Source organism: Ornithorhynchus anatinus, chromosome 19 (genome assembly GCF_004115215.2).
Source record: "Ornithorhynchus anatinus isolate Pmale09 chromosome 19, mOrnAna1.pri.v4, whole genome shotgun sequence".
In the NCBI taxonomy this organism is placed as follows: Eukaryota; Metazoa; Chordata; class Mammalia; order Monotremata; family Ornithorhynchidae; genus Ornithorhynchus; species Ornithorhynchus anatinus.
The window spans coordinates 6,745,801-6,771,707 of NC_041746.1; the positions used below are offsets into that span (position 1 = coordinate 6,745,801).

Consider the following 25,907-nt stretch of genomic DNA (forward strand, 5'->3'; position numbering starts at 1 on the left):
TATGTAAAATGGGGATTAAAACTTTGAGCCCCATAAGGGTCGGGGCTTGGGTCCAACCTGATTATCTTCTATCTACCCCAGAGCTTAGAACAATGCCTGCCACATAGTAAGCACTTAACAAATACCATAATTATTATTATATGTCCAATTGATCGTGTTTGTATCTGTGTAAGGGTGTGTTACTGAGTGTATATGGGTGTGTCACTGAGTATGTGAGGTTGACTGCATCTTTGTACTTGAAGATGTATGCTGCTAAGTGTGTGAGGCTGAATCTGTGTATAGCAAAAATCGAGGTGCTTGTTTAAGTGTTTATTATGTGCCAAACACTCTACTAAGTCTACTAAGATAGAGTCGGTAAGTGCAGATTGGACCCAGTGCCTGGCCTCATGGGGCTCAGAGGCTAAGTAGGCTGGGAACAGGAATTTAATTCCCATTTCACAGATGAGGAAACTGAGGCCCAGAGAAGTTAAGTAATTTGTTCAAGACCACACAGTAGGCAAAGCCAGGAGTAGAACCCAGACCCTCTGAGTCGCAGTCCCGTGCTCTTTCCACTAGGCCGTGCTGCTTCCCTGTATGTGTGGTTAAGTGACTGAGGTGGGAGCAAGGGGCTTTTGCTATCTCAGTCTCCCTAACCCTACAGGACCAAAGGCCACGCTGCTAATTAGAATTTAAAAAAAAAAAGCAAAAAACAAAACCTCTATGGCTTGAAAGAGCTGGTGCTCCTCTTTAAGTGCTGAATTGTCACCCAGGGAGCATTCCCCAGTTAGATAAGACAGCTGACTTCTATCTGGTGTCTTGCATCACTTACTTGGCGCTGATTTTAAATAGTTTTATCTTTGCACCAAGGAGACTTCAAGTTCCTATGACCTTGTACTATTTTTGCTCCTTAACGACTTTAAGGACTTAGGGACTTTTTTAAATCACTGACTCCTCACACCAAAATTGCCTTTCTATAAAATGCCCCTAGATCACTTAAATCTTTAATTATAAGCACCCAGATCCAGTACAGAGGTCAGAGCTGAACATTAGATTTATCTGCCTAATTACATATTTGTTGTGTGGTGGATTTTAAAGTCATGCAATAAGAACAGGGTTACCTGGGTCAGATACCTTTATTGTTATTATTATGGTACTTTAAGTGCTTACTATGTGCCAAGCAATGAACTAAGCACTGGAGCAGATACAACTTGATTAGGTTGAACACAGTTCCTGTCTCACATGGGGCTCATAGTCTTAGAAGGAGGGAATGGGAGGGAGTAGGATTTAATCTCCAATTTTCAGATGAGGTTACAGAGGTACAGAGAAGTTAAGGAATTTGCCCAAGGTCACACAGCAGACTCGTGGCAGAGCTGGGATTAGAGTCCAGATCCTCTGACTCCCAAGCCCATGCTCTTTCCATTAGGCCACACCGCTCTTTCATTTTGCAGCCAGTGTTTCCTGGCTTCCCTGAATCACCTATCAGCATAAGACACCAACAGCAACAGCTTCAAATCAGTCCATGAGGTTGATGGATTGGTGATGGGTGCTGTTGTCCTAGTAATCTTTCCGTTGGCCCCCTCCCCCTTCAAGAAGCCCCTTCCCCTACCAGTTCCAAAGCAGCCACGGGCTGCAGGAGGCCAGACTCCCTTATCCACTGACCTCTATCCCCTGCTCTGTGACTGTCCCATCTACACAGTATCTGCACAGACATTATGCTATTTTAGTCCGGCTTTCTAGAGCTGTATTCCTAAATCTTTGCCGTCCTGCAAGAAAACAAGGTAATAATATGAGGAGAATCTGAAGAGTGCTAAAAACCCATAAGACAACGTGAAGTTAGACGGCACAGTCGTGCTGCTTCGACCCAGAGAAAGTGAGCACAGTGAACCCACATTGTAATAAAATCATAAAATAGGAGTCTGAGTGATTTATATTTGACCAGTCTTGACACATAGTAAGCACTTAACAAATGCCATAAAAAAAATCCCCCAACCAGACTCAGCTAGCTTTCTCTTCCTGGCCTCTGTGGGGGTTCCCAGTTGGCCTTGTGATTAGTCACCATATGTAAATAGCCTTATGGGTCCCTTGGTAGGAGTCAGGGACTGTGCTTTCACTTTTATGGTGCTCTCCCAGGTGCCTAGTACACTACCCTGGCCCAATAAACATTACTGAATGAATTTGTCCCCTTTCTGCTTTGCCTTTCCTGACTACCCAGCTGAGCTCTCGGGAAAAGGGTTCAGGCTGGGCCTCCTGCCTGGACTGTCTTGTCCAAAGGGCACCAAAGAGTCCAGTTTGGTCCTGGCCAGGGTCAGGGAGGGATGTCTCGGAAGTGGCATTCCAAAACTGCCCTGATGGCTCAGGGGTGATCTTTGGGGGCCCCTCTCTGACCATCCACATCCTGCATCCAAATCCCTGGAGCTTGGTCAGAGCTGGGGACTGGTCTCAAGGAGGAAGGTGTCATAATCCACCCTAGCAAAATATAAACATGTCTCTATTACAACTCTTACTTTGGGGGAAATTTCGGGTGTGGAAAAGTGAAGTTTGTCAGAGTCGTACAAGGGTAAATAAGTGAATCTGTGTGCATTTTTAAATAACATAGAATACATAGAATACATATTAAGCCTAACCATTTTGAAGACAAGAGGTATCTGACCCAGGTGACACTATTCTTATTGGATGACTTTAAAATCCACCACACACAAAGATCAGGCAGTTAAATCTAACGTTCAGCTCTGACCTCTCTACTGTAAAGCAGTCTCATGGTGCCTAATTTGGTATTCTGTCTACTGTGAGTACTGATAAATGCTAGTGAAAAGCATGCACACAAGCAAACACAGAGGCACAAAATCAAATGATCTTTGGCTATCTATTCATGATTACAGAACTCCAAACATTAAATGCAATTACCTTAAAAATTATTCCTATTCATATAATTACAAAATCACTAGACTGTAAGCTCCTTGGGACAGGGATCATGTCTACACACTCTGTGTACTCTCCCAAGTGTTTGATATAGTGTTCTCAATAAGTGCTCAATAAATGCTATTGATTTACTATTCCCAAGCATAGAGTCATGTTGACATGTACACAAACATAATTCCCACAACTGAACCCTTCAGAAAGATGCAGAATGTTCTAAATGAAGGTCCTGCATTTGGAATTTCCTTCTCCAGTTCACCAATGCACAAACTTGTTCACCTTCAGGGGAAAAAATCATTTGCTTTCCCTTAATCAGTACAGTCACTCAGAGCTGTGCAACTGCTGCGGGTTTTTGTTTGTTTCTAAATAACTTTAATTATTTGTATTTTTTAATCACATATCATGCCTTGAGGAGAAAGCAATTAAAAGAAACTATACATTTAAAACAGAGAGAACTCTTCAACTTTAGTTGTCCTTCTTAGGAGAGACTGAGTAATGCATCTATTTCATGACCTTCACAAGTATATTTGACAGATGAACGGTACAATGAAAACAGTGAAGGATTCTTTCCCCATTTTTAATTGCTCTTTAATTTTCATGGAAAAATGTCGTTCACAATGACGTGTTCTGAGACAAGCCTAACATGAATCTTTGGGGAAATAGTGAGCAAAAATGATTTCAACTGCTTTTGAGTGATGGGATGTTGGAACACATACACATTTTCTGGCATCATTAAAAAGTGGAGAGGGAAAAAAAAAAGCACGACCTGATTTTACACTCATGCAACTCACTAACAGGAGAGTCATAAATTTCCAACTTGGCAAGAGGTAGGCTGACATCTTGAGAAAAAGAAAAACAGCCAGTTGTGAAAGTTGTAGTCTTAAAACCCCATAATGGAATACACTGCAGAAACCTTCCCCCTAACATTTCAGGCAAACTTAAATACTCCAAGACAAACTGCCAACTGGTGCTTCTCTTGAGGAGCTGCATGGCCTAGTGGGTAGAGCCCAGGCCTGGGAGTCAGAAGGTCATGAGTTCTAATCCCAACTCTGCCACTTGTCTGCTGTGTGACACTGGGCAAGTCACTTAACTTCTCTATGCCTCAGTTCCCTCATCTGTAAAATAGGGATTAAGACTGTGAGCCCTATGTGGGACAGGGACTGGGTCCAACCCATTAACTTGTATCTATCCCAGTGCTTAGAACAGTACCTGTTTGTAACAGTAATGTATTTGGAAAATGTGAAGGAAAAGGTTGGCATGGCTAAAATAAACTTCTCTTTGGCAGTCCCCACCTTCAGTGTGTTTCACAGTTCAACTTTGTAACTATGATACTTTGGCTTCCTCTAAACAGGTCACCTATTTGAGGGTAGAACATGAATGTGTGAGAGACAGGCCACTCGAGCTATTATCTAGAAGAACAGTGACTGAATTGCCTGGTGAATCCAACTGAAACTCACCATTTCAACTTTAATTTAGAGCTGCACCGGAATAGATTTCTGCCAGCATTTAAAGCTGCCATAACTCCCCTCATCAGGCTCTTCTAAAATGTTTTTCTGTCTGGCCTTTTCTTGCTGCTTGAGTGGTTAAGAGTCTCAAGGTTTATATCATGACTTTCAGCGTGAAGCGTAAATGGTGTCAACGATTCTTTCTAAGCTGGCTCGTTAGTTCTCAGGTCAACTCACCAAACCATCTCTCTCTGCCCCATTCTGCCAAGCAGGACAGCCAAGGTAGCTTCCTGCTTGTTTTTATTCTCCCCGAAAACCCATCACCACTGCCTTGTCCTGCTCAATCCCTGCTAATTCCTAGGCCCCCGAATTCACACCCACCTTCGGCATAACGTGAACAGAGGTATTGCGTGAGATGGGATGGCCACAAAATTTAGTCCCTCATCCTAAAAATCAGTTGGCAAGACCACTGGAAAGATAGGGCCTCTGATGGCAGCAGCAGGGACACCAGGGGCAGGGAGTTTAGCAGAGAGTAGCAGCCGCCACTACAGGTAATAAACAGGAAGTAACAGCGGATATGATAAGGCTTTCTGCACTCCACCAAGGCTGGCCTCATGACTTCACTACCTGCTGCATCTATCGCTTCCCACACAACTTCATTCAATCGTGTTTATTGAGGGTTTACTGTGTGCAGAGCACTGTACTAAGTGCTTGGGAGAGTACAATACAACACTAAACAGACACATTCCCTGGGGCTTCCAGAGGTTCCCAATTCCTCTTCTGCTGCAGCCTGCAACCTAGGCAAGAATCAACAGTAGATACGACAGGTTTTCCATCGCCTCTTTAATAATGATGATGATGGCATTTATTCAGTCCTTGTTATGTGTCAAGCACCCTTCTAAGCTCTGGGGTAGGTACAAATGAATCAGATTGGACACAGTCCCTGCCCCACATGGGGCTCAAGAAGGAGAACGGGGATTTAATACCAATTTTACAGTTGAGGGAAGTGAGGCACAAAGAAGTTCTGTGACTTGCACCAGTTAACAAAGCAAGAAATTGGCAGAGCTGGGATTAATAATAATAAATAATAATAATGTTGGTATTTGTTAAGAGCTTACTATGTGCCAAGCATTGTTCTAAGCGCTTACCCCAGGTCATCTGATTTCCAGGCCTGTGGTCTTTCCACTAAGCCACAATGCTTCTCTCCTTTCTGAAGACTGCAATCTATTTGTGGGCAGGGATTGCATCTATCAACTCTACTGTATTATACTCTCTCAAATGCTCAGTTCAGTGCTCTGCACACAGTAAGTACTCAGTAATACCATTGATTGATTACATATCTCTTCACTTGATTACATATCTCTTCACTTGCTGTTCCCTTACTCATGGTCTTTGCTTCTCCTAGCTGTTCCTTGTTCTGCACTCTTCAATCAATCAATGGTATTGATTGAGCAATTATGATGTGCAGAGCACTAAACTAAGCATTCTCCCACTTCAAACATGCCCTTTCCCCTTTCCTGGAACTCCTTCCCCTTCAAATCCACCAGAACACAGATCTCATCATTTTAAAAGCCTCCTGATAGCCAGCCTCCTCTAGGAAGCCCACTACCTTCTCCCTTCTACCTTACGGAGTTTAGTACTGTGGTCTGCACTCAATAAGCATTTCATAAATACTATTACTATTAATAAAAGTTTTTCTACCAGCTTCCAGAGTTATCCTTCTACTCCATGGCTACCTGCCATCCTGAGTTCTGAGAAAACAAAAGGTCAATGAGTGCTTGAAGAGGTGAATGACCACAAATAGACAAATTACAAATGAACAAACAGCTAGTAAGTGCAGAGCAAATGAGAGCAGATAAGACGACTACCGAGATTTTCAAGCAGGAGCCATCCCTTAGGACAATTTCATGGGCAAAGCAAGCTGAATTTTAGAATTTCAAATGTATGTATTTCAGCTGTGTCCAGAACAAGACGAGAAAAACTGGTTGCAAATTCCTTAGTTTAATTGATGACAGGGATGTTTCCTTTGTACATGTGTTAATTTTCCCTACGCAGATGAGCATATGCTGTTCAGCTAATTGTCCCCAGGTGAAACCTGCAGAGATGAGAGTGGGGCATCCTCAGGAGAAGGTCTAACGCTGTCATCTCTTGCCTAGGTTAAGCATCATTCTCCTGCCTCCCAAATTCCCCTTTCAGAGGTGATTAGATGGAAGGGAGGTCTTTTAATTCAGATTGCTGTTTGAGGCCCTGTGAAATAGAACTTTTCAAATTTCTTTAAAAAAAAGTTGAGATGCTCTTCAAACATAATGACTCCATATATCACTCTCTACCTCATTGACAGGTGAATCTCAAAGCTCAACATGAAAGCTTCCAAATTCACCAAAGAGTGGGTCCACCAGAAGCAGTGTCTGATGACTGGGCTATCTCTTCTAGAACATGTGTTTGGGGGGACATCAAGCCCAGGACCATGCTGCCCTATCTCCCTAAAAGGCCAACTGGGCATTCCCAGCCTACTTTCCCTCTTGTAAAAGGAAACCAACCTGGGGAGAGAGGATCACCGAGAGGCTCAGTGCAGACTCAAAGGACAATTAGACATGAAAATCTGTGAATCTGTCGGAGACTTATCATACCTTGACACTGAGTTCCACGATTCCAATGGCTGTTCAAATTTTTACCAGCTCTTCTTCTGTGTAGAGGTGTCGGGCCAGTAACAGAAGTAGGCAGCTAAGCTGACAACAGCAATGTAGAGGATTCTGATCATGTTTTTCATTTTTTCTCAGGGCCTTATTTCATCAAAGACCTGACCTTGTTTAGACCCTGATTTCATCTCCCTGTGGTTGTAAGCTGTACTAGTTTGAATGACCAAGGCCCTGGAGCTCAAAGGTTATTTTAGCTCAGGAGAGAAGGAAGCCCAGAATAGAAGGGAAGGGAGTGTGATTCCTGTGCCTTAACTAAAGGGCTGAAATCCTGATAATCTGCCCACTGGTAGGTCTAGACCAAGGCAAGAAGAAGGACAGGGTCCCTCCTTTCGTCCTTAAAAGTCCTCACAACAGATTTTGGAAGCACTGCAAGGTCAGTGTATCACAGGGTTAGATCTTCTCCTGAGGATGTCCCATTCTCATCTCTGCAGGTTTCACCTGGGGACAATTGGCTGAACAGCATATCCTCAGGGTTGTCACAAGCATGTCCAAGACTGAGTTCCTTATCTTCCCTCCCAAACCCTGTCCTCTTCCCGATTTTCTCGTCACTGTGGACGGCACTACCATTCTTCCCATCTCACAAGCCCGCAACCTTGGTGTCATCCTTGACTCTGCTCTCTCATTCACCCCACACATCCAATCTGTCACCAAACCTGCCGGTCTCACCTTTAGAACTATCGCCAAGATCCGCCCTTTCCTCTCCATCCAAACTGCTACCTTGCTGGTACAATCTCTCATAATATCCCGACCGTATTACTGTATTGGCCTCCCCTCTGATCTCCCATCCTCCAGTGTCTCCCCACTTCAGTCTACACTTCATTCCGCTGCCCAGATTATCTTTCAACAGAAACGCTCTGGGCATGTCACTCCCCTCCTCAAAAACCTCTAGTGGTTGCCTACCAACCTTTGCATGAATCATAAATTCCTCACTTTTGACTTCAAAGCTCTCCATCCCCTTGCACCCTCCTACCTCACCTCCATTCTCTCCTTCTACAGCTCACCCTGTACACTCCACTCCTCTGCTGCTAACCTCCTCACCGGGCCTCGTTCTCGACTGTCCTGCTGTCGACCCCTGGCCCACGTCCTACCACTGACCTGGAATGCCCTCCCTCCTCACATCCGCCAAACTACCTCTCTCCCCCTCTTCAAGGCCCTACTGAGAGCTCACCTCCTCCAGGAAGCCCTCCCAGACTGAGCCCTCCCTTTCCCTCTGCACCTCCTCCCCTCCTCTGCTCTTCCCCCTTCCCCTCCCCACAGCACTTGTGTATATTCGTATATGCTATTTATTACTCTATTTTATTAATGATGTGTATATATCTATGATTCTATTTATCTATTTTGATGTACTGATGCCGGTCTACTTGTTTTGTTCTGCTGTCCATCTCCCCCTTTCAGAATGTGAGCCCGTTGTTGGGCAGGGATTGTCTCTAGCTGTTGCCAAATTGGACATTCCAAGCGCTTAAGTACAGTGCTCTGCACACGTTAAGCGCTCAAATACGACTGAATGACTGAACAAGCCACCGTCTTGGGAAGCAGCGTGGCTAAGTGGCAAGAGCCCGGGCTTGGAAGTCAGAGGTCATGGGTTCGAATCCCAGCTCTGCCACTTGTCAGCTGTGTGACTGTGGGCAAGTCACTTCACTCCTCTGTGCCTCAGTTACCTCATCTGTAAAATAGGGATGAAGACTGTGAGCCTCACGTGGGACAACCTGATTACCCTGTATCTATCCCTGTGCTTAGAACAGTGCTCTGCACATAGCAAGCGCTTAACAAATACCAACATTATTATTATTATTATTATTATTATTATTATTATTTGATGGGGACGAAGCAGCCGCCAGATTAAGTCTCCCTTCCAGTTCTCCACATCATCCCCCAGGTGGTGCTGTCAGACCACAGGCACTGTGGCTGTGCAGCCCTGGGCCCTTTCGGGTACCATGCTTTGCATGGCTGTTGGGGGCGATCTGGACTCTCTGAAGAGCTCCCTCCACGGAAAGGTCACAGCTGCAAAAGCCTAAAACGTAAGATGAAAGGATATCTTTCTGGCATGACTCCAAAGCCTCTTGGAACCTTTGAAATCAACGCCAAAGGGAAAGCATTTAACACAGCCCTGCAGGATGACATCAAGAGACGCGGCACGGCCCTGCTAGCTTGGACTGTAGGAATTCTCACCCTCGAACCACTGAGCAGCCCATCGGGGCTTCTCTGATCTCTTCGTCCCGCCACTGACCAGAGGGCACAAAGAGGTGCATTCCACAGAGAGGATGAACGTAGATCAACAAGGAACAATATGAATCTGGGTAGCGTTCCCTCCGCTGTTTGTGAAAATCTTCTTCCCGTGAGCGCCCTTGGCTTTAGGAGTCCTTGCCCCCTCCATGCTCGAGCTACATAACTGCTTAGTTCTGGCGAATCAACCAGCACAGGATCAAACAGCTCCCAGAACTAATGGTTCATAGGCTCAGGCCTGAAGGGGAGTTGTTTAAGGAGTGGAACTTTTGCACAGGTAAATAGTTCTGCTCTTAAACTTTCCAGGCCCAGCACCAAGCCCAGAAGGGATGACCCTGAACCAGCTGACTAGTGGTCTCCCACTTAGGGGTGGCTCTAGGAAAGGGAAAGAGGAGAAAGACAGTCTTTCAGAGGCTCTTCCATCAGTCAGAAGCAAGGTTTGGGAGTGATTCACACCTCTCCCTAAGGACAACATAATTCCCTTGGAAGCCCCCTCAATGTGAAGATTATGGAGTCAACCAAATTAAATGCTAATGGAAACATTTGCCTGCAAACTTGGGAGAAGACACAGCTTAAGCAGGAAAGAATAAAGACATAATGGTAGGAGTAAATAATAAGCCCTCTCTACAGGAAGAGGAGGGTTAGTACTTGTGAAGTTCCCCATCATTAGAAGTCCTGAGCAGCCATCTGCTGAAAAAGCAGTCTTGTGGTCACAGATTGTTTTGGGGGGTCCTCGGGCTGTAATAGGGACCATTTCCTAGTGTTAGAAGTAGAGGAATAAGCTGTATATTGGTTGTCCTTCTTCACTCGATCCTTACTAACAGGGGAGAGTGAGTGAGTGACCATTTAGGTGGGGGCAAACATAAGGCTATTGATATCATGCTCTTAAGGGAAGAAAGGAAAAAAAGCCAGAAAAGTAAAACAGTCTCTGGAAAAGGATATTTTATCCACACAGGAGTAGACCCCTGCTAGTTGGGATCTGTTGGGAGGAAAGCCAAAGATGCAAAGGAGTCTGAGAAAGCTGACTTGTTCTTTAAACTGACAGTTCTGCAAGATGAAAAGGAGTCTGTGGATATGGCCAGAAGGAGGTCACTGGAGGCTTTAAGGGAAGCAGTGCTCTTGGAGGAAAGAAGGCAAAATCCAGAATTTAGAAGATTGAGGAAAGAGTGACCTGGAGAATTAGACCACACATTCAAGGAAGTTAGGCAGCAAAACAAGTGGTGTAAAGGGCAATAGCTGGAGGGGCCGAGTGTGATTTTATACTCTGTGGTAGTGTGATTTTTACACACACACACACACACATACACACACACACACACCCCTTTCCCTTGCCCCCCCCCCCCGAAACAGCCAGCCCAAGACCTCCGTGGGCATGCAATCTCTGGAATCTACATTCAGTGTTGTTCAGCATTTGCAGTGTTATTCATGGAACAAGGTAACAAGGTGAAAGATTGACTTTGAAGGTTCAAGACCTTAAATTTAAAGGCTGCACTATAAATATTGATCCAATTCCCTGTTGGCTCCCTCAGAACATTACAGCACAATTAGCGTTTTATGGGGCTTTAGTTTAAGAAATATCCATCAGTTTGACTCATCCAGCTCGATAAAAGGCATTAAGCTACATCGGAGAGGTCTGGGAAGAGTGAATCAGGCTCTTCACCTGTAGATGATGATGGACAGAAGCCATGAAATGCATCTTTAGCCACTGAATGGAGATGAGAACGGCTCAGCTCCATAAACTTTGAGGTATGGTGTCAGGCAATTGAATAACAACAACATTTTGCCTTTGAACACATTCTCCTGCCAGGATAGGCTACAGACATTACCTCATTCTTCCTTGTCTTGTCCCTGAGAAGAAACAAGCATCTCTCTTTCCCTGCCCTCTTGTCTCAGGGGGAAGGCCTAGTAAGGAAGGGTGACTGGCCCACAGACATTTACCCAGTCAGGGCACAATCAGGGTGAGACCCCAGGTTCCTCTGTGCCCATCCCAGAATAGTGGTCCCAAATATCCAGATTCACTACCTCCCCGTCAATGGGTAGATAACAGCACCTTTTTACAGGACAACATGGAGTGATGGGGTGCAGATGCTACCTCTTTCTCCCAACCCCATCCACCTTCCCACTGCTGTGGAAAGCAGGACATGGCTGACTTTAGAGATGTTAAGAATTCAGATTTGGAATGTGAGTGGGAAATATACCTTTTCTCTTTGAGAAATTTAACATTTGGGACATAATTCACCATCCACAAATGCACCTTGGCTCTCTGGGGCTCTCCCATCCCCAGAGTTTTTCCTGGCACCATCTCTGACCTCTCCGAAAGTTGGGAGACCTCCAAGGCCGGGGTGCTCTCAAGACCCTCTCATTCCCCACCCAGCTTCAAGCAGGACAGCACTTCATAACCCAGGGAGGAGCTGAGAACTAGGCCCAGCTATTACAAACCCAGAAGGACTTGTTTAGGAACATTAGGGAATGGGGGGGACAACCAAGTCTGGGAGCAGGGTGGTCAGAGGCAGACCAAAGGCCCCAAAGAGTCCAATTTAAAAGAGGGAGGAGAACATTTCTCCCCTCACTGAACAAGTCTGCTCTGCTGCTCTAAAGCCCCTGACTGGGAGCTTACTACAGTGTCTCAAGAGGACACTGGATCTCCAGGGCCTCCAGACTTGAGTCTGCTCACCAACAGAAGAATCATCTAGATCAACTGGGTCAGCCTCCCCGTTAACCAAGTGAGTTTGGACATATAGCCCCCTCTGTTGAATATCTGGATTCGACTTTCACTGACCTTTATTTCTAAGAAGGGGATTGGCATATCTGACACGATGACTGCTGAAAGTTTAGAGGTTCTTGGAGAAAATCTAAGCTCTCTCAATGACACCTGACAGCATCTCTAAACAAAAGACTGGCCCATTGCTAGGCATGGGGTAATCCCAAGCAAATCACTTTATTTTGGTATTCATTAAGCACTCACTATGCACCAAGCACTGGGCTGTTTGGGCTTGGGCAGATACAAAGTAATCAGATTAGAGACAATCCTTACTTGATGCGGAATCCACAAACTAAGGAGAGAGGAAGGAATGGGGATTTTATCCTTATTTTAGAATTGAGGAAACTGAGGCACTGTAAGCCCATCAAAGGGCAGGGACTGTATCTGTTACTGATTTGTACATTCCAAGCGCTTAGTACAGAGCTCTGCACATAGTAAGCACTCAATAAATACTACTGAATGAATGAAGTTGAGTGGCCAGTCCTATGCTTTTTCCACTTAAGTCACTTTGCCTCCCATTTGGCACCGGAAACTAACCCTGGGTTCAAACCAAGGCTATTTCCATCTGGTGGGTGAATGTTTAAGGAATGGAACTAGGGGCCTGAGAAGTTGTTTTACTCCTTAAATAGCTCTCCCCTGTGCTCTGGACCAAGGTTGGAGCTTTGTACTGCCGAGGGTTTTCACATCAGGTGAGTTTTCCGCAACAAGTCACCCCTGGAAATTGGCAACTATGAACAACTATCCACCCCTAAAAATGAACTGTGACCTGACACATTTTTTAAAGGCCTTGGAGAAGGAAAATTAAAACTTTGGGGAATAATGGGGTCTCTTAATGGGACTCAAAAATCCCATAGCAGAGATCTCATCTAATAATAATAATAACTGTGATATTTATTAAGTGCTTACTATGTGCCAGGTACTCTATACTAAGCACTGGGATAGATACAAGGTTATCAGGTTGGGTACAGTCCCTGTCCCACATGAGGCTCATAATCTTAATCCCTACTTTACAGATGAGGTTACTGAGTCACAGAGAAGTTAACTGACTTGCCCAAGGTCACAGAGCAGACAAGTGGCAGGACTAGGATTAGAACCCAAGCCCATGCTCTATCCACTAGGCCACACTGCTGAACCACACTTCCAGCACTTAATAGAATAAAGCAGTGCAATCTCAGTCTCCCTCCCCAGCTCTTATTCCCATTCATGTGCATTTGGTGTCATCCATGGGATGCAGTCTTCATGGCTCATGACAAATGGCTTTAAACATCCCAGAGGATGGGGAGACAGGAGGTAGTTCTTGAAGTGGGGCCTTCCGATCTGGGCCTAGCTACCTCCGGTTACTCTGGTGCTGTGGTTTTCCTTCCTTTCTAAGGGGCTATTATTGGTCTTTCCCCTTATCTCAAAGAATGAAAAAAAGCATCTTTGAAAACCACAAGAAAGAGAAAAAAAATACATCCCACCAGCCCTCCTCCTTCGGAAAGTCGTCTATCTCCAAACAGGAAGGTTGGGTTTTTCCTGTTTAGACATTATGTCTGGGGAGAGGAAATCAAGATTGAAAATAACAATAATAATTACATAAACCTCTGATATGCTAACATGTCTAAAATTGTTCTGTGTCTGCAGGCTCTGCCTAAGCAGACAGGCAGAAAGATAGGTAGACAGATGAAAGGACTGTCAGGAGAACTTAGTCCTGGGCTGCAAAGATCAAGGTCAACCGGGAACTGAAAGTTCAAATGGAAGGATCATTTAGGAATAATAGAAATGCTCTTATTAGGTCAGACCAAAGTCCTTCCAACCTAGTAGTCTGACTCCAACAGGAGTGTTAGGCAGAGGTGCCAACTTTTCATTTGAGCGCAGAAGCGAGATGGGGACAAGTACTTTCGGGGAGCTGAACCCTGGAAGGGAACAGGCTTCAGAGCTGTTGTATGGTGGTAATAACCAGCTGCTCCCCACTTCCACTGCAGATGGGACAAGAGGGAGCATGCTGAAGGAGCAGGTATGATGGGTAATAAGCCTTGAATTTGTGACCTTTGGGAATTTGCTATGTGCTGTGCACTATTCAGACACATCTCCGAATGATCTCTCAGGTTCTAAACTGCCGGAAACCATACCTGCAACCATCATACCCCAAGAGGAACAGGGAAGCAGCCCAGTCATTTTGATGACAGGCAACTCTGTCCATCGTTAGGTGCGTGGTTGGGTAAAAAATGACCCACACATATCCCAAATTATCAGCCATCTCAGAATGAGTCCAGTGCCTCCTGTTGGATCGCTTGCAGATTTTAATGGCCAAGATATCTTTCCTAGCTCATAAGGAAGAAAATATTCAGGCTCCTCAGGAAGCCACACTCTCTGGTCTACTGGATTTCCACCCCCGCTTTCTCCCCTGTGGAGTGTTTGCTCATGGGGCCATGGTCACCACCTCCAACACTGTCCTTTTCATGGGGCTCTGGCTCTGAAGAGGCTTATTCATCTTGCGATCATAGCAAACCCACACAGACACACACATATGTGTACGCCTCCCAGACACTTAAGCAGACAACTGCATCACACGCTCACATCAGAGGACCCTTCAGAGCCAGTCAGGAAGTTTGCTTGCCAGCACCTTCTATTTCGGGAGCTGGACGTGGGGTTGGAATTTTACAGGACTGGGAGGAATTGGCAGGGCATTGGTACTTTCCGACTCCCCCTCTCTCCTGGTTCCCCAGGACACATGGATGGCTAGGCCACTATGTACAGTACACCTTATGGTGGTCGGCAGAGGGCAGGAGAAGGAAGCTCAGTAACAAGGAGGACGGGAAGGGGAGAGGAAAGCAGGGAGATGAAAGGGAAGATGCTGTTTAGAGAAGATATCAAGAGCAATTTTTAGCACAACAGAACTCCAGGCTGTTGACCCGTTGCTCGTGTCTCCCCTCTGGCCTGGAACTCCTTCCCCCTTCATATCCAACAGTCCACCTTTTTCTCCACCTTCAAAGTCCTTGAAAATCACATCTCCTCCAAGAGGTCTTTCTCTAAGCTATTTCCCCTACTCACCTTCCCTACTGTATTGCTGATGCACGTAGATCTGTACTCCCTAAGCACTTGATATTCACCCCACCCTTTAAGCAAGTGACATTCCCCCTATTCTCTAAGCAGTTGATTCAGCCCACACAGCAATTACATCCATATCTATAATTCATTTTAATGCCTGTTTCCCCACCCCTTGACTGTGCTCCTTGTGGACAGGGATCACATCTACTAACTCAATTGTATTGAACTCTCTGAAGTTCTTAGTACTGTGCACTGCACAAAATAAGCATTCAATAAAGACCACTGGCTAACCGATTGTTGAAAGAGAAATTACGAGCTTTAACCACCACTTGGACCCAGGTGAGTCCTCGAGGCTCTCCTCTGGATGCTCCTCAGGGAAGAAGGCTAATCGATAGCCCTCGGCTCTACTTCCTGGTTGCCCCGGGTCATCCATCCTGCAGACTCAGGATTCTAATTATCCCAGGATGCATTCTGTACTCTCTCTGCCCATCAGCAACCCCCAAGGATGAGAATCCCAATCCTTCCATTCCTTATCCCAAGATGAGAATGGGATAAGGAATGGAAGGAGTTAATGTGGAGTAGAGATGTACCTCCTTCTATAAGGACTGCCTGCAGCATTATAGCCCCCAATAACATTAGCCTTGGCCTTTCTGTCTAGTCAGGACCTGGACTACTCCCTCCCCCATCTAGTTCTAGTTTTGGTGCCTGCAGGGTCATTAGAAGGGGGTTTGATTTTCACCCACTCCAGAGGCTCTGTTCACTCTTCACCCACCCCAGTTGTTCTGTTCTATCCTGAACACTTTGAGTTCACTGAGTTCAAGCCACGACTAAAGAACAGCTCAAATCTGGCACTGTCTCCGGGAAAGGGCCAGCTTCCGAGCTTCTGCCGAACCCCGGGGCCTCAGCAAGGAAATTGGAAGTTCCGATTCAGATCTTGCCAGGGTTACATACCACCGGCCCATCTGTCTTAGTGGGGAAACAGGAGGGCTGTTTTGCCATGACCCTGGGATCCCTGCGTCATCCAGATAAGCTTCCTTCTCCTTCCCTGGTGGATCAAAGCAATGCCTAAGACTTGTGCTCAAGGACAGAGTCAGGCTTTGAAACTCAGTCTTCCGCTCCCTTCTACCATCTGCTGTCCACCCTCCTTCCCACTCTAGCTCTTCTTCCAGGAATCTGCAGCTCCAAAAGAAAAGGCTAACAGGTCTATCACCATCACTGAGATAAAGAGATACAATGCATATGGATACACAGGCTTTACAGGTCTGAAGACATTATAGCTATGCACCTGTCTCTCAATGCACAGTTGATAATCCATTCCAAGTCTTGTGGCTAGAAAGATGGCCCCTTGCTGAATTATTGTGTCTGTTAACTACAAGGCCCTACACCATTTTCATTGCTCACCCTCTGGGTTGTGATCTTCCCAGAGGCTCTGTTCCAAAGCAGTCATCCCATTTCTGATTGCTGCAGGTCATGCTGAACTGTTCCTGCTGTTCACCACCCAGTGCTGTTCACCACTGTCTCCCAGCTTTTCACCACTCTACCACATCTTTTGAGGTTTAACTGCATCTTAACTGCAGTTCTTCGGGCCAACCCATCATGATTTCCCCATTTCAGCTCACCATAGAATAGTTGTTTGGATAAGGTGCTGTCATCTGTACTTCTCACCCATTCCTCGCAGTGAAGGTGGGATGTGGCAGCATTGCTTCGATGCTGGGGTCTCACTGCATTCCAGGATCTTATTATTTGTGACCGTAGAGATGAACTAGGGGAAAAGCATGTGATTCACACTGGTGTGATATACATACACACAATACACCAAGACACAGGCCCAGCACAAACATGATGCAGACATCACAGACAGCAACAAATTCAGTCAGCGACAAACGAATAGTGACACAAACACATCGGCAGGAACAAATATGCACAGAAAGGAACAGAGATTGACATGAACATGCAGCTCCACAGAGATAGTTTAAAGCCTCAGAGGCAGAGAGCCATATCAGCAGAGGTACACTTAGAGAGTGATGTAGACATGCACTCACAGAGACATTCACAGGTACATATAAAGTTTTAAAATCCCCAAATGAACTGAAGTCAGAAGCAAAAGTTAAGGAGTTAGTAGTGGGGCATGGGAAAAGACGGATGGATGGATAAGCGCTTTGGCAGCCATGACAGGAATGGAGAAGGGGAGGTTCCCTGCCATAGGATTTGGGGGCTCTGTGGTGGGAATGAGAGGAAGTTGGGGTGTTTGTTACCATCACTGGGTCTTTGGACCCCCCTATGGCGGGAACTGGATGGGCCAGGAGTTAGGGGTGGGATTTCTGCTGTGACTCTTGGGTCATTGTGGCGGCTTAAAGGAAGGGGTGGAGAATGAAAACTTGTTATGGGAGGAGGATAGTGAGGATGCATTACCACTGAGGCATTTAGCCCCCAAAGAGGGAAGAGACAGAAGAGAAATAATTGCAAGGGAGGGTCTCTAGTTCTTCTGGAAGGAATTACGGGGGAGAGATGGAGGGTCTTCCCCACTGTGGGGATTTGTGTGACCTCAGCAGCAGCTAAGGAATGGGAATGAGAAAGGAGTGCAAGCCTTCAGTCTTCCTCCCCAAGTTACCATTTTCACAACAGTCCCCCACTCCTCTGGCTGGAGCAGGCAGGAGGTAGGCACCTCAGGGCTGTGGAGGGGCATCCTTTACCTTCCTGCCTCCCTGTCCTACACATCCAATCAATCATCATATAGACCATTAGCCATCCAATCTGACAGCTGGCAGGCAACACAGAAGGCAACATTCTCCAATTTCAAACATAGAAATCTGTGTGATCCACCTCTGAAAAGGACTTTCAAAATATATTCCATTTCACCTGTCCCAGGAATCTTTACCAATTCTGACCTCTCCCCCTTCCTAATCAATCCCTCTTCCTTTCATTGTTCCCCATGCCTCTGGGCAAAGAGAACTCAACCCTTTCCCTCCCATCCCCCTCTACACCACCCCCCAAACCTTAAAACCACCCAAAGGACAAACACAGAGTCCCATGAAAACCAATATATGGGGGGGGCGATGCATGGTCATTATTTTCATGCCCTTTGCCTGATATAGGAAGCAGCATGGCTTAGTGGAAAGAGCACAGGCTTGTGAGTCAGAGGACTTGGGTTCTAATCCCAGCTCCACCACTTGTCAGCTGTGTGACCTTGAGCAATCCACTTCACTTCTCTGTGCTTCATTTACTTCGTCTGTAAAATGGGGATTAAGATTGTGAGCCCCACGTGGGACAACATGATAACCTTGTATCAACCCCAGAGCTTAGAACAGCATCTGGCACATACTAAGCGCCATAATAATAATAATTTCCTTTAGGGCCTGGCGTCCGGAACTGTCTAAAGTCTAGCAGTTCTGATGCTAAGGCTGAGAAATGCATGGAGAGAAGAATCACAGATTCCTCTCTGGCTGTTGTAGCTGATTCCAATGATTTATTAATGACCCACTTAACAGTAATGAAATAGCCATTTGCCCTAATTGGTAAAAGCCCAATTACTCAGGAAGGGGTTGAACAGAGATGACACTGACCAGGTTCGACCGCCAGGTTGAGAGCTTGCCCTTCTGAACCCCTTGGCTTTTTCCAGAAAGCTACAGACACCTGGCAATCTAATGTTGGTATTTGTTGGTATTTGTTAAGCGCTTACTATGTGCAGAGCACTGTTAATAATGTTCACATTTGTTAAGCGCTTACTATGTGCACAGCACTGTTCTAAGCGCTGGGGTAGACACAGGGTAATCAGTTTGTCCCACGTGGGGCTCACAGTCTTCATCCCCATTTTACAGATGAGGTAACTGAGGCCCAGAGAAGTGAAGTGACTTGCCCAAGGTCACACAGCAGACAAGTGGCAGAGCTGGGATTCGAACTCATTCATTCATTCATTCAATAGTATTTATTGAGCGCTTACTATGTGCAGAGCACTGTACTAAGCGCTTGGGATGAACAAGTCGGCAACAGATAGAGACAGTCCCTGCCGTTTGACGGGCTTACAGTCTAATCGGGGGAGACGGACAGACAAGAACAATGGCACTAAACAGCGTCAAGGGGAAGAACATCTCGTAAAAACAATGGCAACTAAATAGAATCAAGGCGATGTACAATTCATTAACAAAATAAATAGGGTAACGAAAATATATACAGTTGAGCGGACGAGTACAGTGCTGTGGGGATGGGAAGGGAGAGGTGGAGGAGCAGAGGGAAAAGGGGAAAATGAGGCTTTAGCTGCGGAGAGGTAAAGGGGGATGGCAGAGGGAGTAGAGGGGGAAGAGGAGCTCAGTCTGGGAACGCCTCTTGGAGGAGGTGATTTTTAAGTAAGGTTTTGAAGAGGGAAAGAGAATCAGTTTGGCGGAGGTGAGGAGGGAGGGCGTTCCAGGACCGCGGGAGGACGTGACCCAGGGGTCGACGGCGGGATAGGCGAGACCGAGGGACGGCGAGGAGGTGGGCGGCGGAGGAGCGGAGCGTGCGGGGTGGGCGGTAGAAAGAGAGAAGGGAGGAGAGGTAGGAAGGGGCAAGGTGATGGAGAGCCTTGAAGCCTAGAGTGAGGAGTTTTTGTTTGGAGCGGAGGTCGATAGGCAACCACTGGAGTTGTTTAAGAAGGGGAGTGACATGCCCAGATTGTTTCTGCAGGAAGATGAGCCGGGCAGCGGAGTGAAGAATAGACCGGAGCGGGGCGAGAGAGGAGGAAGGGAGGTCAGAGAGAAGGCTGACACAGTAGTCTAGCCGGGATATAACGAGACCTCTGACTCCAAAGCCCGTGCTCTTTCCACTGAGCCACGCTGCTTCTCAATCTGGTGCTAGCCAATCTCAGGGGCTCTTTGGGAGTCAGGAACCCAAGTTGTTCAGCCTGATTCAGGATGAGCGACAAGATACAGACCTGCCAGAAAAGAAATCCACTTCTTTTGAACAGTAGGGAAGCAATGCAGATGGTGCTTTCAGCACCTAATTTTCTCCAGCCTGCTTCAGCGAACCGATGCTGCTAATCCTGTCCCTGCTGGGTCTCAGGGAGCAGGTGTACGTGCAGGCAGGATTGGATTGTTGCACCCAATGTCCCATCAGTAGCATTAACACTAACAGTATTATTTGAGTGTCTACTGTGTGCAAAGCACTGTAATCAGATGAGATTTACAGACTCAGTCCTTGGCCTTTAAGGAGCTCACAGTCTGAGTAATGCGGGGAGAGGGTTGGTGACAGACATGTAAGGAAAACTGAAAGAAAAATATGAGACAAAAACAACAACAAAAAAGACCGGAATAGTTGAGCTCCAAACTCCTGAGGCTTGGACCAATGCCACAAAAGTCATGGCTGAGGCCAAGAGGGTGGGTCCCCAACAGTCTAATGGGTGAGAAGACCTCACTCTGCTGCTGTTTGACTCCCCCCTGGTCAGACAGGGACCAATGGGAGTTCCGGGGGCTTGGGGGAGGGGCACCTATCCTGCCCGGTGAGCCCTGGGGGTCGAGGGGAGCTCATCCCATGGGGGGGGACCCAGCTGTGGGGGGGTGGGGGTGAAAGCATGAGTGGCACTGCAACAACAGCTAGCATGATCATTAGTTCCTTGACAAAGGTTTTGGGTCCCAGGGTTCAACCACCATTCACAATGGGAGACGACCATCACCGTCATCATCGGGGGAGTGGTGCATTTGGTGCCTGTTCTTCAGTCTCACAACCTTGCTGCACAGTGAGCCCTGCTGGTTCTGATTCTCACCACAAGAGAGGCAATGTGGCCCCTCATAGCATCAATTATAGGGCCCCTCATAGCATCAATTACAAGGTAATTGGGAGTTTGGAGTCCTGGATTCGAGGCCTAGCTCCACCATTAGCCTCCTGTGTGACCTTGGGAAAGTCACTTACCCTCTCTGGGCCTTAGTTTCCTTATTTGTAAAATGAAGTTAAGACAGATTCTGAGTCTGTATGGGAAAGGCCCTGGTTACGATCTCATAATGTTGTATCTACCCCCATGTTTAGCACATCATAAGCGCTTCTTAAAAGTCACAGTTATTATTATAAGGCAGAGCGAGCAGCAAAGTGGTAGTTTGGGATCACTCTTGACATCTCCATGGGGAAAGCAGTTTTCACCACTGAAGACTGCATGACACAGAATGTCAGGGCCCCCTGACATAAAGCCCGTGGTCAGTAAGTGTAATAACTAGTTTATAAATTAAGAGACGGGAACAAGTGAGCTTTTATGAATTAAACGAGAAGCTGCATGCCTGAATAATGTTTGCCTTGAAGCATTAGTTAGAGACTTGCTAAAGTCGGAGCAGACCCCATCAGAGGGAAGCTGTGGAGAGACAGAAATAAGCATGGAGGTTGCTCAGGGAAACATCGAAAACAAAGGGGCTGCTAAAGAAACAAGAAAGGAAACCCTAAAAGGCCTTTACTGGGTGTTTGGGGGTTTTCTGATCTGACCATTAAAATCCCTTCCACACGAGAGTGCCCAAAGAGAGAACAGAGGCGCAATATTCCATTTAAATTTTTTGGTCATGAGGAACAGTTAATCTCCCCAAATCCTCCATGGATCCTTGAATAGGTGCTCTCCACCCGTCCCCTTCTCTGAGACACCCAGGGGGACTGGGCTCAAGATAAGAAGGGGAGGAGGTGGAGGAGTGGGTTTGATGAGAGCAGGAACACAAACAGTGATTATCAGCTGAGGGGAGCAGATAAACCTCTGTTTGACTTGGCAGCAGGGGCCCAGCCTCCAGCCAGGCCCAGACCTTTAAAAATAGAGCCCACAGGCCTGCTGTGGTAGGAGAAAATAGCAAACCCGAGAAGGTCGGTAAATAATTCAAACAGGAAACCATGCTCTAGATGTTGGTACAAGAGACGCACTGTCCCAGGGCAGTGAATGAGGTTTGTCCACCTGGAAGCCCAAACTCCTGACCTGTGGCTTCCCAAACCGTCCTCGAGGAAAGACAACTTTTCTGGGCTTTCACGGTAAAGAAAGTGGCACCAGCTTCCTTTTGCTAGTTCCCGGCTGAGGACCCAATTTCCAGCTCTCACCTGAAGACAGTCACTGTCCAGTCTAAGTCCTGGCTTCATTCAAGTAGGAAGAGGAGTGAGGAGTACAGAGAGGGAGGAAGGAGATGCAGGGAGAGAAGGTGGCAGGGTGGGGCAACAGACCCCTGGAAAGAAAAGCAACGTGGCCTACTGGAAAGAGCACAGGCCTGGGAATCTGAGGACCTGGGTTCTAATCCCAGCTGTGCCGCTTGCCCGCTGTGTGACGTCGGGCAGGTCACTTCACTTTTCTTTGGATCATTTTCCTCATCTGCAAATTGTGATTCAATGCTGTTCTCCCTCCTACTTCACAGTGAGCCCCATGAGGTACCTGATTACCTTGTATCTACCTCAGTGCTTAGAACAATGCTTGGCCCATATTAAGCACTTAAATACCACAATTATTATTATTGATGCTATAAGGTTGTTGCCAGTCAGAGGTATTTATTGAGTGCTTACTTGTGCAGAGCAGTGCACCAAGCACTTTGGAGAACACAACAGAGATTGTATATGGAGATTCCATATTTCTCCTTCTCTTTGAGGAAGAAGGGAAAGTCAGTTCTGTAGGGCAACTGGAGGATGCCTGGGGCATTAGATAGGAGGGGAGCCAGCCCCAAGGGTTTGAAGGAGCCTTGGCTGGCCTGGAGGAACCCCTGGGGCCCACAGGGAAACCATTAATAGTCCCCTAAAGTCAGGGAGATTGAGCCCACACTCTAGGAGGAGAGGGGAAAATCTGAGAAGTCCTAGGGAAACCCACCCTCTTTAAAGAGGGATCCTTTCTGGGATTCTGCCACACCACCTCATCAAAATAATATCACACCATTAACACTTTCCTTCTGTTCAAGAATAGATTGGGTTTAGCAAAGGCAATCCGATGACTGGAGCACTGGGAGAGAAGTTGCTGAATTTCCTCAAGTAACTGCTTCCATTGAGTCAGCGCCCGGGGCAAGGAAATCAAATATTATTTTCGGCCCTCTCCTGCCTTTGATTGAAAATGATTGGTTAGCCTCAGTCTCCCTTCCACTTTCTCATTTCTTCCATCCCTCTCTCAGGAGCACGGTTGTTCCCTGGAAAAGGTCTGGGTGAAAGAAGATCTATAACAAGTGGGACTATGACACTCACGGATAAATACAGTGATTATCCAACACAGCTCAAACTACTTGTTGCATCATGTAGAACAAAAATGGAGTCAGAGTGGCAGCATGGAAATTTTCCGTGAACCCCAAGCAAGGGGATATTGGTGGGAAACAGGAGGAGTGGCCAATGGGCTCTGAAACAGAAAGTCAAGCTTTTTTGTGGTCCAAAGAATGAAAAATTGCCCATGACCGACAAGGAAGTTTTGGAATATGTGACTTAATTAAGAAACAATGGTTGTGCAGAATCGCATGAAATGCTGGGAATGAAAGCCTGAGAAATGCCGGAGAACAGGACACCAGTGGAAAAGAATTGAAAGCCAGGCAAGGTTGGGTAACTTGCTTCAGGCAATTCAATTATCCCAGCCTTTGCAGGAGAACATTGCTTGGACAGAGGCTGCCAAATGAGTCTAAGGCCAAAGTAATGGAATTTCACAAATTCAGGAGACAACGGCAGGAACATGAGTATCTCCTGTTGCAAACTGATTGTTGCAACATTGGCCCAGCTCCAATCCTTTTTGTCACGTTGCAGAACACATCAACTCAAGAAAAGGGCTCATTCAGTGTGCTGAGGAATGCTGGCATTACCAGGGACGATAGAAAATTTCACCCATAAGCGGTAGAAGCTTCCTAAAAAAAAACACTGCCATTTGAAATCCATAATAGGGTGTGTGAGAACAGGGTTGGGTAGCTGCAGTTTTAACAGAGCATCCTCTGAATATCACATGGGGGAAATGGCCCAGAACCTTACTGCGGAGATGATCACTCCTTAGGCCGTGTGACTTTTGGGGATATGTCATTGAAGATGGTTGACAAAAGATGGAGTCCCAAATGGCAGATCCAGCCATTATCCTCAGAGGCTTGATACCCGTTTTCCCAGCCACTAGATGTCTGTGTCAAAGACCCATTCAACAAGCCTTATAGAGCAAGAGCTTGGATGTGTCACTCACAGGCGTTGAAAAAATAGTGTTTTTTACACTGTATGTCTGTGTGGGGACAGAAATGCAAAAAAAAAGTTTTAATATTGCACTGTGGGTAGACTTTATTTCCATATGAGTGTTTTCATAAGGGGAAAGCCATGAACACCCCACCCTCATTTAATGTGGAAATATGTGGCAATTATTTCACATAAAAATCTAGTGTGCCAGAGTGACGCTCTGCTCTCTTGGGTCTCAGAGAAGGACACCAGGGTCCAGAGCTCTCATGAAGTTGCTTTTACTGATTAGAACTGTGGAGAATATGATAATCTTAGTTGTTGGAGAGCAAAGTGGAACAGAGGTCAGGGCTGCTAGGGAGCAAGGCCAAAAGAGACAGGAAAAGATAAAGTTCGAGGGCAACAGCCAGAGAGACCAGAGACCCAGATGGCATAGATGAATACAGCAAGACAGAGAGTTGTACAGGCGGGAGAAACAAACACACATGTACACAAGACACACAAGCTGTCTTCACTTACCAGGATGATGCTGGGGGTGTTGGTGGCCACAGGTAAGAGGATGCCCTGACCTTGCTTCTGAGCAGCGCCAGTCCCGATGGCACTGTCACTGGAGTTGGGAATTATGCCCAGGATATCCTAGAGGAAACAGCAATGGAAGTTGCTCGTCAGTAAGAGCATCGAGGCAGCAGGGGGATTCAGAGGGGAGGCCTGCCCCAGAACTGGGCTTCTCCTCACCTGCTGATTTTGCCCTTGCTATGCCCGCCTTAGGGACTGGACTCCCTGTCACAGCCACCATGGTTGCCACACTGCCAAAAGCAGGACTTAATGATGTGGTCAAACCAGCCAACTTTTGCCTGGCAGAACAGTGACTAAAATTTGGGGGCCCTCCCACTTAATGCAGGGCACCCACAATCTCCTGGTGTAGAATTATCTGGAGCCTCAGAAACCTTTTACTCCAGAATAAATCTTTTTCTCCCACCATCAATTGGGACACTACCCAGGTGTGGCGGGTAGGTCCTGGGCACCAAAGAGAGACTCTCCAAGAGACTTTCTTGGACGTTGATTGTCTCTACAGTAAGGTCCAACAGACTGTGGTTGCCTAACTGATAGTAAGTTGGGCCGGACTTGAAAGGAATCCTTCAGAGCACACCTCCAATCCCTTCTCAGAAAGGGTTACCAGACTGATTTTTCCTCCAGTGCTCACCAGAAACATGAGAATTGCAGCCCCTTGATTGTTCTCAATCCGCTTTCATATGACTCCAATGAAGCCAAGGCTCCCAGGGAGAAATTCCTTCCTGTGTCCTTGACCCCCAAACCCTCAGGAAACAAATAATGCTTAAAAGTGCTGATGTACAGACAATCCAGCCCATCCAGTGTTCTCTCAGGATCTGTCAAATTCATTTGAACTTCAAAGATATAACAGGAGCAGCCCAGGCCCTTGGCCAACTGAACTTAAGTGGGGAGCTGTAAAGGAGCCAAAGAAACCACAAAAACCAAGTAAGCTGCTCCTTCAGGCAGTAACATTAGGTGTGAATGGAACATGGGATAAAGGCAGGAGGAAGAAAATGGCAGGTCCAGGCTGGAAGGGTCAGAGGTGAGGCCTGGAGGATTACACTTTGAATAGATAGAGCTCCTTTCCCCAAAACACTCTCATTCTCTCCTCTCCTCTCCTGTCATCACAAAGCCCTGGTGTGGAAATGATGGGGGGTGGGGAGGGGGAGTGGGCACGAGGCTGATATTGTCCCCATTTTACAAAAGGGGAAA

The 25,907-nt window shown here is 46.6% G+C and overlaps 1 long non-coding RNA gene across 2 annotated transcripts in view; it reads right to left on the reverse strand.

The window, feature by feature from the left end:
- Positions 1-24,773, reverse strand: part of LOC120639009 — a 60,753-nt gene extending 35,980 nt beyond the window's left edge. For both annotated transcript variants that reach the window (XR_005661092.1, XR_005661091.1), the window contains exons 1-2: positions 24,663-24,773; positions 16,673-16,815 (exon numbers count right to left, since the gene is read on the reverse strand). This is a non-coding gene — a long non-coding RNA (uncharacterized LOC120639009). The remainder of the gene's footprint in view (positions 1-16,672; positions 16,816-24,662) is intronic.
- Between the last annotated feature and the right edge of the window lie 1,134 nt (positions 24,774-25,907).